This window comes from Acomys minous, assembly GCF_964271855.1.
Source record: "Acomys minous genome assembly, chromosome: 1".
Lineage (NCBI taxonomy): Eukaryota > Metazoa > Chordata > Mammalia > Rodentia > Muridae > Acomys > Acomys minous.
The window spans coordinates 1,876,016-1,887,201 of NC_140483.1; the positions used below are offsets into that span (position 1 = coordinate 1,876,016).

The window sequence follows — 11,186 nt, forward strand, 5'->3', positions numbered from 1 at the left end:
TCCTTTCCCTTGCTCCTTTGCCCTCATCCTGTGCCTCCTGTCTTTGCCTCGTACTCCCTGCCCTTTATCCCTTGGGAGCACGTACATCTCCTTTATCCCTTGGGAGCACGTACATCTCCCTTGATCCTGGGGGTCCTGAGCCTATACCAACCCTTCCCATGGCAGCCATCATTCTTCTCGTTCTGCCTTAGTCTGTAACACATCACTTTTTAAAACACATTCCCTTCACATCCCTATTACAGCCCCTCCCCCCTCCCTTAGTCTTCAGAAAGGGGGAGCCCTCCTCCCCTACCATCTGACCCCAGCCTATCAAGTCTCATCAGGACTGCCTGCATCCTCTTCCTCTGTGGGTTGGCAAGGCCGCCCCTCCAAGGGGAAGTGATCAACAGAGTGGGCAACAGAGTCCATGTCAGAGACAGCCCCTGCTTCCCATATCAGGGAACCCACATGGAGACTGAGCTGCCTATCAAGTGCGTCTAAGCAGGGGGTCCAGGTCCTCTCCATGCATGGTCCTTGGTTGGTGCATCAGTCTCTGGAAGGCCCCCTGGGCCCAGATTTGTTGGCTCTGTTGCTCTCTTTGTAGAGCTCCAGTCCCCTCAAGGTCCTTCTATCCCCTCAACTTTTCCATAAGGCTCCCTGAGTTCTGCCCAAAGTTTGGCTGTGAGTCTCAGTATCTGCATCGATGCCCTGCTGGGTGGAGTCTTTCAGAGGACATCTATGGGAGGCTCCTGCCCTGTTCCCTCTCTTCAACCATTTCCAGTGTCTGTTCTATTTGCCCTTCTGAATGAGCACTAAGCATCCTCCCCAGGGTCCTTGTTACTTAGCTTCTTTAGGTCGGTGGAATATAGTGTGGTTATCCTGTATTATGTGGCTAATATCTGCTTATAAGTGAGTATACAAGTATATACCATGCATGTCTTTCTGACTCTGGCAAACCAAACAATCCAATTAAAATAGCGTACAGAGCTAAACAGAGGAATATCAAATGGCAGAGAAACATTTAAAGAAATATTCAATGTCCTTAGTCATCAAGGAAATGCAAATCAAAACAACTCTGAGATTCCATCTTACACCTGCCCATCAGAATAGCTAAGATTAAAAAAAAAAAAACTCAAGTGACAGTACATGCTTGCAAGGATGTGGAGAAAGGGGAGCACTCCTCCATTGCTGATGGGAATGCAAAGTTATACAATCACTTTGGAAATCAATCTAGTGCTTTCTCAAAAAAATGGGAATAGTGCTCCAGCTATTCCACTCCTGGGCATATGCCCAAAAGATGCTCCACCACACAACAAGGAAATTTGCTCAACTGTGTTCATAGCAGCTTTATTCATAATAGCCAGAAACTAGAAACAACCTAGATGTCCTTCAACCAAAGAATGGATAAAGAAACTGTGGTATTATGAGCATTAACAGGGGGAGGGGGTCCCCCTCAATCACAGTCATAGGAGAGGGGAGTAAGAGGTAAGTGGGAGGGAGGGAGGAATGGGAGGATACAAGGGATGGGATAACAATTGAGACATAATATGAATGAATTAATCAAAAAGATATTTTAATAGATTTTTAAAAAAAGAAACTGGTACACTTACACAATGGAATACTACTTAGCTATTGAAATCAAGGAAATCATGAAATTTGCAGGCAAATGCAGGGAACTAGAAAAGATCATCCTGAGTGAGGTAACATATCACTTTTATTTAACTGCTGTTAATATTTTTTAAAGTATTACTGTTTAGTGTGTGTGTGTGTGTGTGTGCAACATGATGTGTCATGTGGGTGTTGTGTGTCACAACTTGAGTGTAGAGAATAAAAGACAACTTTTCTGGTTCTTACCTTCCGTCTTCATGTGGGAGGGCTCCAGGGATCGAGGGAATCAAACTCGGGTCATCACATTTACCAGGCAAGTGAATTTACCTGTTGATCCATTTTGCATTTTGTTAATTTTGAACAATTATCAACCACTAATGTTTTATTAGCAATCTCATCACTGAATAGATTATCTATTTCTGATACTGTATTTCTCATTTCTAATATTTCCACATGGTTCTTCTTTATACTTTAATTTATCTGCTGAATCATTTATTTTTATGATGGCTCATTCAAAATCCTCATTTTCTAATGCCTATATCCATGTCATTTATGGGTCTTCCATAGTTATTTTTTATAGTTCACATTCTCAAGCTTCTTCCTATTTTTATAAGTTCATATTGTATTAAAAATGTCATGTGTAAAAAGACAGCAAAGACTAAAGTAAATTATATTTGTCCCCAGAAAATACATCTTCTTATGCCGGACTGATAAGATTTCAAACAGATTGACTCTAGAATGCATGTTAGCTGAATCAGGTATTTGGGGCAACTTTAATCTCACCGAACTTCCCAAAAATGTAAATTATTCTGAGGATGAAATGAGGTCTTTTCCTTGAGCAAGAATCCGGGCCTGGGGTTGTGACAATCTGTAGATTTCCCTGATTCTAACTTGTCAACTCTAACTTGACAACTCTTGTAGTCACTTGAGAGTTTTCTTGGCTCCTGGGCTGTCTCTGATCTGGGATCCTCCTACCCTGGGGAGAGCTAATCAATCTGCAGACCTGTATCTTTCCACTATACTGTGCTTGCCCAGTGCAGTGATCATCTCTTTGTCCTGTGCTCCATGGATCCTGCTTTCCTCTTCAGAGAGTTCCCTCACACTAAAGCAGCAATTCCTCTGAAGACTTTAGAGAACTGTCCCAATGCATTTAGGAAAGACTGGGGATAGTGCTGCGTGTGTGGACACTCGGAAGTGAGATTCTCGAGACTCTGACCCATCATACCAGTCCAGACGAGGCTGTTTAAGTTCATTAAGTTCATTAAGGATCAAACAAACAAAAAGGGTTTTTCCCATCACACCTTCAGCACTTGCAGAAAGGGATCATTTCTTCCCATATTTTAGTATATGTCAAAGCCTCTAGTCTCTGATGGATTTGGGGTAGGGGAATACTATGACTTCATAGGTAATCCTTTCTGGTTTTACTGTCTCTTGTTCCAGTTCTGTTTTTAATCTCTTCCTCTGCTTCCCTTCTACAGCTCTGGTTGAATATGACCCTCCTCATCACCCTCATCACCCTCCTCATCACCCTCATCACCCTCCTCATCACCCTCATCACCCTCCTCAAGACCCTCCTCATCACCCTCCTCATCACCCTCCTCATCACCCTCCTCATCACCCTCCTCAAGACCCTCCTCATCACCCTCCTCATCACCCTCCTCATCACCCTCCTCATCACCCTCCTCATCACCCTCATCACCCTCCTCATCACCCTCCTCATCACCCTCCTCATCACCCTCCTCATCACCCTCCTCATCACCCTCCTCATCACCCTCCTCATCACCCTCCTCATCACCCTCCTCATCACCCTCATCACCCTCCTCATCGCCCTCCTCATCACCCTCCTCATCACCCTCCTCATCACCCTCATCACCCTCCTCATCGCCCTCCTCATCACCCTCCTCATCACCCTCCTCATCACCCTCATCACCCTCCTCATCACCCTCCTCATCACCCTCCTCATCACCCTCCTCATCACCCTCCTCATCACCCTCCTCATCACCCTCCTCATCACCCTCCTCATCACCCTCATCACCCTCCTCATCACCCTCCTCATCACCCTCCTCATCACCCTCATCACCCTCCTCATCACCCTCATCACCCTCCTCATCACCCTCATCACCCTCCTCAAGACCCTCCTCATCACCCTCCTCATCACCCTCCTCATCACCCTCCTCATCACCCTCCTCATCACCCTCCTCAAGACCCTCCTCATCACCCTCCTCATCACCCTCCTCATCACCCTCCTCATCACCCTCCTCATCACCCTCATCACCCTCCTCATCACCCTCCTCAAGACCCTCCTCATCACCCTCCTCATCACCCTCCTCATCACCCTCCTCATCACCCTCCTCATCACCCTCCTCATCACCCTCCTCATCACCCTCATCACCCTCCTCATCGCCCTCCTCATCACCCTCCTCATCACCCTCCTCATCACCCTCATCACCCTCCTCATCGCCCTCCTCATCACCCTCCTCATCACCCTCCTCATCACCCTCATCACCCTCCTCATCGCCCTCCTCATCACCCTCCTCATCACCCTCCTCATCACCCTCCTCATCACCCTCATCACCCTCCTCATCACCCTCCTCATCACCCTCCTCATCACCCTCCTCATCACCCTCCTCATCACCCTCCTCATCACCCTCCTCATCACCCTCCTCAAGACCCTCCTCATCACCCTCCTCATCACCCTCCTCATCACCCTCCTCATCACCCTCCTCATCACCCTCCTCATCACCCTCCTCAGGACCCTCCTCATCACCCTCCTCATCACCCTCCTCATCACCCTCATCAGGACCCTACTCATCACCCTCCTCATCACCTTCCTCATCACCCTACTCATCACCCTACTCATCACCCTCCTCATCACCCTCCTCATCACCCTCCTCATCACCCTCCTCAGGACCCTCCTCATCACCCTCCTCATCACCCTCCTCATCACCCTCCTCATCACCCTCCTCATCACCCTCCTCATCACCCTCCTCATCACCCTCCTCATCACCTTCCTCATCACCCTCCTCATCACCCTCCTCATCACCCTCCTCATCACCCTCATCGCCCTCCTCATCGCCCTCCTCATCACCCTCCTCATCACCCCACTCATCACCTTCCTCATCACCCTCTTCAGGACCTTCCTCATCACCCTCCTCATCATGCTCCTCATCACCCTCCTCATCACCCTCCTCAAGACCCTCCTCATCACCCTCCTCATCACCCTCCTCATCACCCTCCTCATCACCCTCCTCATCACCCTCCTCATCACCCTCCTCATCACCCTCCTCAGGACCCTCCTCATCACCCTCCTCATCACCCTCCTCATCACCCTCCTCAGGACCCTACTCATCACCCTCCTCATCACCCTACTCATCACCCTACTCATCACCCTCCTCATCACCCTCCTCATCACCCTCCTCATCACCCTCCTCAGGACCCTCCTCATCACCCTCCTCATCACCCTCCTCATCACCCTCCTCATCACCCTCCTCATCACCCTCCTCATCACCCTCCTCATCGCCCTCCTCATCACCCTCCTCAGGACCCTCCTCATCACCCTCCTCATCACCCTCCTCATCACCCTCCTCATCACCCTCCTCATCACCCTCCTCATCACCCTCCTCATCACCCTCCTCATCACCCTCCTCATCACCCTCCTCATCACCCTCCTCATCACCCTCCTCATCACCCTCCTCATCACCCTCCTCAGGACCCTCCTCATCACCCTCCTCATCACCTTCCTCATCACCCTACTCATCACCCTACTCATCACCCTCCTCATCACCTTCCTCATCACCCTCCTCATCACCCTCCTCATCACCCTCCTCATCACCCTCCTCATCACCCTCCTCATCACCCTCCTCATCACCCTCATCGCCCTCCTCATCGCCCTCCTCATCACCCTCCTCATCACCCCACTCATCACCTTCCTCATCACCCTCTTCAGGACCTTCCTCATCACCCTCCTCATCATGCTCCTCATCACCCTACTCAGATTCTTAGTTTATCCTTTAAGAAAATGCTTTTGACTCTTCCCAGGTCAAACCTTGGAATTTTGAAAATCTATCGTTGGTATCTTTTTGTCTATTTATGTTCTGACATTGGAAAATGGCTTTTGCACACTCCTTGGTAAGAATCTGGACAGTTACTCTTGGGAACTAGTTAGAAATGATGAATTCTATGAGCCATAGAAGATGATTTGGAAGTTAGAAATTCCTAAACATTAACTGTCATTTTACTCTGAAGAGGAGTGATAACTATTTAAGAGCACAGACCCCACCCCCACCCCACCCCGACTCCTGTCTATGCACTCCAACAGAGCTTGAAGAAAAGCAAGTGCCAGCAGGGACAGAAGTGAAGCTGACTGCTGCTCTTCTTCATACTGTTCCTCCCTGCCATTTTGAAACCTGCCAAGCTTGAGTTACGGGAGGCAGAAAAGAAAAGAAGGCAAAAGTTGTCTCTTGCCTGTTCCTGTTTTAAAGTGGTTCTGCTATATCAAGCCCTGGGTGAAACTTAAAGCTGATTTTTTTTTCTTCATGAGTAAACTTGCAGGCTCAGGACAGGAAGCCTCCACAGGGCATCCTCTAGCTATAGCTTTGATCTGAAGTGCTCCCCTAAGGTCTATTCATTAAAGACTCAGTCCCCTATGTGGTAGCACTGGAGGTGAGGAGGTGGGACTTCATTGTGGGAAGTTCTTAGGTCATTCGTGGTGTGCAGTCAAAGGGGACTATGACATTCCAAGGCCCCTGTTTCTCTTCTGAGAAGCTTTGCTCTGGCCATGATTAGCCCCACAGGCCCAAAGCACTGGGGCCAACTGACCATGGACTGAAAGCTCCAGAGCGCAGAGACAAACTGCCCTTTCCTCCTCGGGTTTGTTGCAGGGGGAGGAAACTGGTAAGCACAGATTCCTGGGTCAAGATAACTTTTTAGACGATGCTGTGTCCTCACCTTGACCTTTATGTCCTGCGGGGACTTGGGCACGCCTGAAGGAAATGCAGTAACCTCCAGTAGCAGCCAGCTGCCCCAGCCTCTCATCGGCGATTCTGTAGACAAGAGTTAGATGCCAGTTGATAGCTCTCTCTTCTAAGTAGGGAGTTTGCATTCCAAACCCTGCAGCTAGTCCCTTTTGAACTCAAGTGAGAAATAATGTGAATCATAGACCTAAATTTCCCTAAAGTTATCGTAAATACCTACACATCTTTTCACATTTTTCTCACTCACGTGGACCTCATCAAACATTCTCATAGGCCTGCTTTTAAATAGATGCCTGGTTACCTATCCACAGCCAATTTGTAATGTATTACGCTTCTGTATCTTGATTTCTCAATTCTCAAAGTTTAGATTTGCATGCAGGTTCATCTTCCTTCCCCTGACTATTACCCATTGCTATTCCACAGGTTTCTGTCCTTGAGCCAATTATGTCTACCCTCAACACACCTGCCTCCTGAGTACCACTTCTGCTCTCCTAGCAACTGCAGGCATGCAAATTAGCCCGAGTCCTGCCTGGCTCCATTCCCTCCCTCACATCTCTGATTTCTAATTGCAGCGACGTACAGGATAATAACACACTGGCCTCATGGAACTCGGAATTTAACCAGTCCCAAACAAGCCTCCTATTTCCTTAATCGTGTCTCTCTCGCCTTTTCACCACATCCTTTGCTCTCACATTCTCTTGCGACATCTCCCCTGCTCCTCTGGCTCCTTCAGGTGCCTGGAGAACACTGCTAATCCTCCAACTTAAACGTTAGCTCACCATTTCCCAACCAGGATTACTGAAATTTTCCTCTCCGAATCCCTTAGATTTTAGCATTTGTGACTTGCCCTCTACATAGACACATATAAACTTGTCTGTTTTCATCACCCTGGAATTCTTCCGTGGCTAGGGCACAGAAGGCCTGCCTCTAAGTGTTCAGTCCTGGTATGTAGATTGTTCTCAGTGCATGTCTGTTAACTTGGGTTTATATGCATTTTGTTATTTGATTTCTATAACACCAAAACCAAATTTTTTACTACACCCAAATGTCAGATAAGACAAGCACAGTTCTAGGATGTCAAGGCTCTGGCTATATGGTCCTTGGAATGGGGCCACGCTGTTTGTATACCAGCCTTATATGACCTGGCCTTCCTAGAATCCTTAAAGTCTTTTCTTTCCCCAGACACTATCATCCTTTTTCCAATGTTTTGTGCATTGCTAAGCAAGTGGTTTTTTATATAAATTACTTAATTTATTCAAATTACAACTCAATTGTTATCCCATCACTTGTATCCTCCCATTCCTCCCTCCCTCCTGCTTTCACCCTCTTCCCCTCCCAAAGGTCTATGACCGAGGGGGACCTCCTCCCCCACTATATGGTCATGGCCTATCAAGTCTCATCTTGGTAGCCATATGCAAGTGTTCTAATACTCAGCTATATCCCCAGCCAAGCTACACATTTTAGATGAAAGCTATGTGAGGACTGTGCCCCTAGTACTTTGCCTGTTTCTTCCTTACTCCTTAAAAAAAGAACCAAATAGCCATGAAGTATTACAATTACTTCATCTGAGTATTCAGCATAGTTCTCTCAGGATGCCCACAAGAGCTGGTCAGAACACTAGCATGATGCCAATGCTGCTCTTCTGTTTCTCTGACTTCTTTATTCACACAGAGAGTTGGCCAGAGCCTGGCCCACCGTTGTGGTTATGCTACAGAGCCCTAGGTTTTCCACGAGCCAGGAGAAATGTCCAAAGATGCCTCGGGCTTTCTCAAAGGCCTGACTTCTAACTCCTGTCTGAGGTCAGGCTTTTTCTTATTAAAATATTTGATTCTGACTTGGAATTTCCTCAGCTTCACCTGCTGATATAAGAATGTGCCTCGGCAACCACTGAATCAGAGTGGCATGCAAGTCATTTTCTCTAGAAAACAATTTCATGAAATGAGAATCAAGTAATGAGGGTAAAGGGTTAAAACCGGAGAGGGAAAAGCGTGTACAGGGGGTACTGTCAGACTGACCATGCCTTCACCAGTGGTCCTCAACCCGTGGGTCATGACCCTTGGGGGGTCATATATCATATACCCTGCATAATGGATATTTACATTATGACTCATAACAGTAGCAAAATTAAAGTTGTGAAAGAGCAATGACATAATTTTATAGTTGGGGGTCACTATAGTGTGAAGGCTGTATTAAAGGGTCACACAGTAGTAGGAAGGTTGAGAACCACTGCTAGAGACAGTTGAACTCCAGTCTCTTTGGCCTCTTCTGGAGAGCTGGTATAAAATGTGCTTCAGAAACATCTACTCAGGGAAGGACATCCAGACCACTTACCTCAAGGCCCCTTGCTCGATGTTCACAACTCCACAGGTAGAAGTTCTGCCTGCTTCTCAGGTGTGTGGTGACGCCCAGTTCCACGGCATCCTCACAAAGGCAGAAAGCAAGGAGATGGCGGTTCACACCTGTGTGAAGCCAGCTGCCCTAGTAACGGCTGCAGTGAGAGCAGGCTGAGTAGATGTGAGAAGACACTCCTGTAATCCAGCGTCCTAGATGGACATGATATGCTGGCTTCCAGGAACGGGGTGGCGCCAGAGGTGCCTTTAGGACAATGCGGGTTTCAAGGTGGAAGTCAGCATGAATGTAAGGGTCTATGAAAATGCCTCAAAATCTGTTGCTGGCAAGTGGAGGAACAGAGGGGCTGCCACGGCACTGCCAGCAAAGCAGACAGAGGTCAGAGGGCAGAGCCTGGGATGTTCACGAAGGACCTGTCTTGTGTTCTACAGCTGCATAGAGATGAGTACACTCTCCAGACAAGCTGAGTGCTCCAGGTGTTACCCCCACTTCCGGTTGCACACAGCCTAGCTACATACCAGAGGGCAGTGCTGTCTTCCATCCCCGCTGCCTCCTGCTGGCCTCTTTGGTTTAATTCTTATCTCCTACCCACCCAGGGGACCCACATTTGCTGCCTCCCGAATTGCTTCACCCTCGTGTCCTCCTGCAGGCCTGTCGCAGGCAATGTCCCAGCACCTTGTCCACTCTGTGTTATTTGAGCTTACGAGGAGCAGAATAATAGCTTCAAATTCTGGAGCCTGTGAGCATTACTACATTACATCACAATGCGAAGGGGACTTGGCAGATTTAATTAATGCTACAGACATTAAAACAGGTACATCATTCTGGATTACCCTGCTGTGTCCAACCTAATCACTTGATCCCTTAAATATGAGCGATGTCTGCAGCTGCAGTCTGTGGAAGAGATATGACAAAGGAAAATCAAGAAATATCACATGGAAGCAGCGGTTGGGGAGGGAGGAGCTGACCTGCTGCTGCTGGTTCCGATGACACAGGACAGAAGCCAAGGCACGTGGGGCAACTCTAAAAACTGAGAAGGATCCTCTACTGACAACTCGGAAGGAAGAAGAACGGCAGGTCAGACACCACAGGGGACTGCTGACAGTCTGCGAGAGTCAGAAGCAAATTCTTCATCACAGGAAAACAGCTAGGTAACTACAAGGGGACGGCAACTGGCTGTATGATGCTCCTCAAAAGAAGTGGCATTTTCACACATGAGGTCATGGGAGGAAAACGGGAGGTTCTGAGATACGGTAACAATCCCAAAGGCACCCTGCTCCTTCCTCGTTGTCAAAACTGGGGTGCTCACATTGTCAACACAAAGGTGCTGACAGAGCAAAAGCAGCTGAGGGGCTCTTGGGCTGGTGTCGCCCTGCTTTTGGAGGATATTTCTTCTCCACTCAGCCACAGAGTGAGCTGCGGGGAGTGCCCAGCCAACGCCCTACTCTTCTTCCTAGGCTCTCTTAAGGATACCAGCTGTAAAAGGTCTGTTCCTTCCCCCTTTACTTCCTGCTCCTCGGCTCCTCTCTTGGCAGATAGCAGGCCTCCTCTGTCACCCATCCCAGTGGAGAAAATGGCAATAGGGAAACTCGGAAGCTGTGGGGATACTGAGTACCCTTCACTTCTCACTGAAGGATTCCTGACCAGGAGGGGGTTAAAGGGAGAATGACTCTGCCGTGTTCCTTTGGGTCACTCTGTGCTCAGCCTGCATCACAACCCCTCTCAGAGAAGAAAAGGCAAAGAGAGGAAATAGTTATGGTTGAACCCAGGAAAGCAAAGCAGGTGCAAAGACAGATGGATACCTCATGGTGGACCCAACCCAATAATTCCCCTTAGATGATTATAGTATATACGAACATTGGCCGTTTATTAATATTAGTGTGAATGCTTACATGGTTGGCTAGAAGAAACTGTAACCGCCTGGACGGCACTGCTCCTCCACAGCACCATTGGCTCTAAGCACCTAGGTAGCCCTGGTGTGCTCCTGAGATTTAACTTTTTATGAGCCCCAGTTGACACGCTGTTTTATGATTCCATCTGCCTTGAAGCCATACATCTCGTCCAGGCTTCCTCTGTATTTACTAATGAGATATCCTCGTCTTAACGAGCTGCAGCCACATCTGGGTTTCATTTATACCAACGACCTGTAATTCCAGGTTGAACTCCACCTTGAGACAGAACTCTTCCATGACAGTTAACACTCGTATACCAAATCTCTCTTCCGATTTCAACCTAAACCACCTTAAATCATCACCTGCATCCCTGAGGAGGGATGAA

The 11,186-nt window shown here is 48.1% G+C and overlaps 1 long non-coding RNA gene across 1 annotated transcript; it reads right to left on the reverse strand.

Moving 5' to 3' along the window:
• Nucleotides 1-1,858: 1,858 nt before the first annotated feature.
• Nucleotides 1,859-8,973, reverse strand: LOC311609331. Its single transcript, XR_014783357.1, has 3 exons — nucleotides 8,892-8,973; nucleotides 6,535-6,629; nucleotides 1,859-1,914 (listed from the first exon to the last, which is right to left on the reverse strand). It is a non-coding gene; the product is annotated as an uncharacterized lncRNA (long non-coding RNA).
• Nucleotides 8,974-11,186: the final 2,213 nt, after the last annotated feature.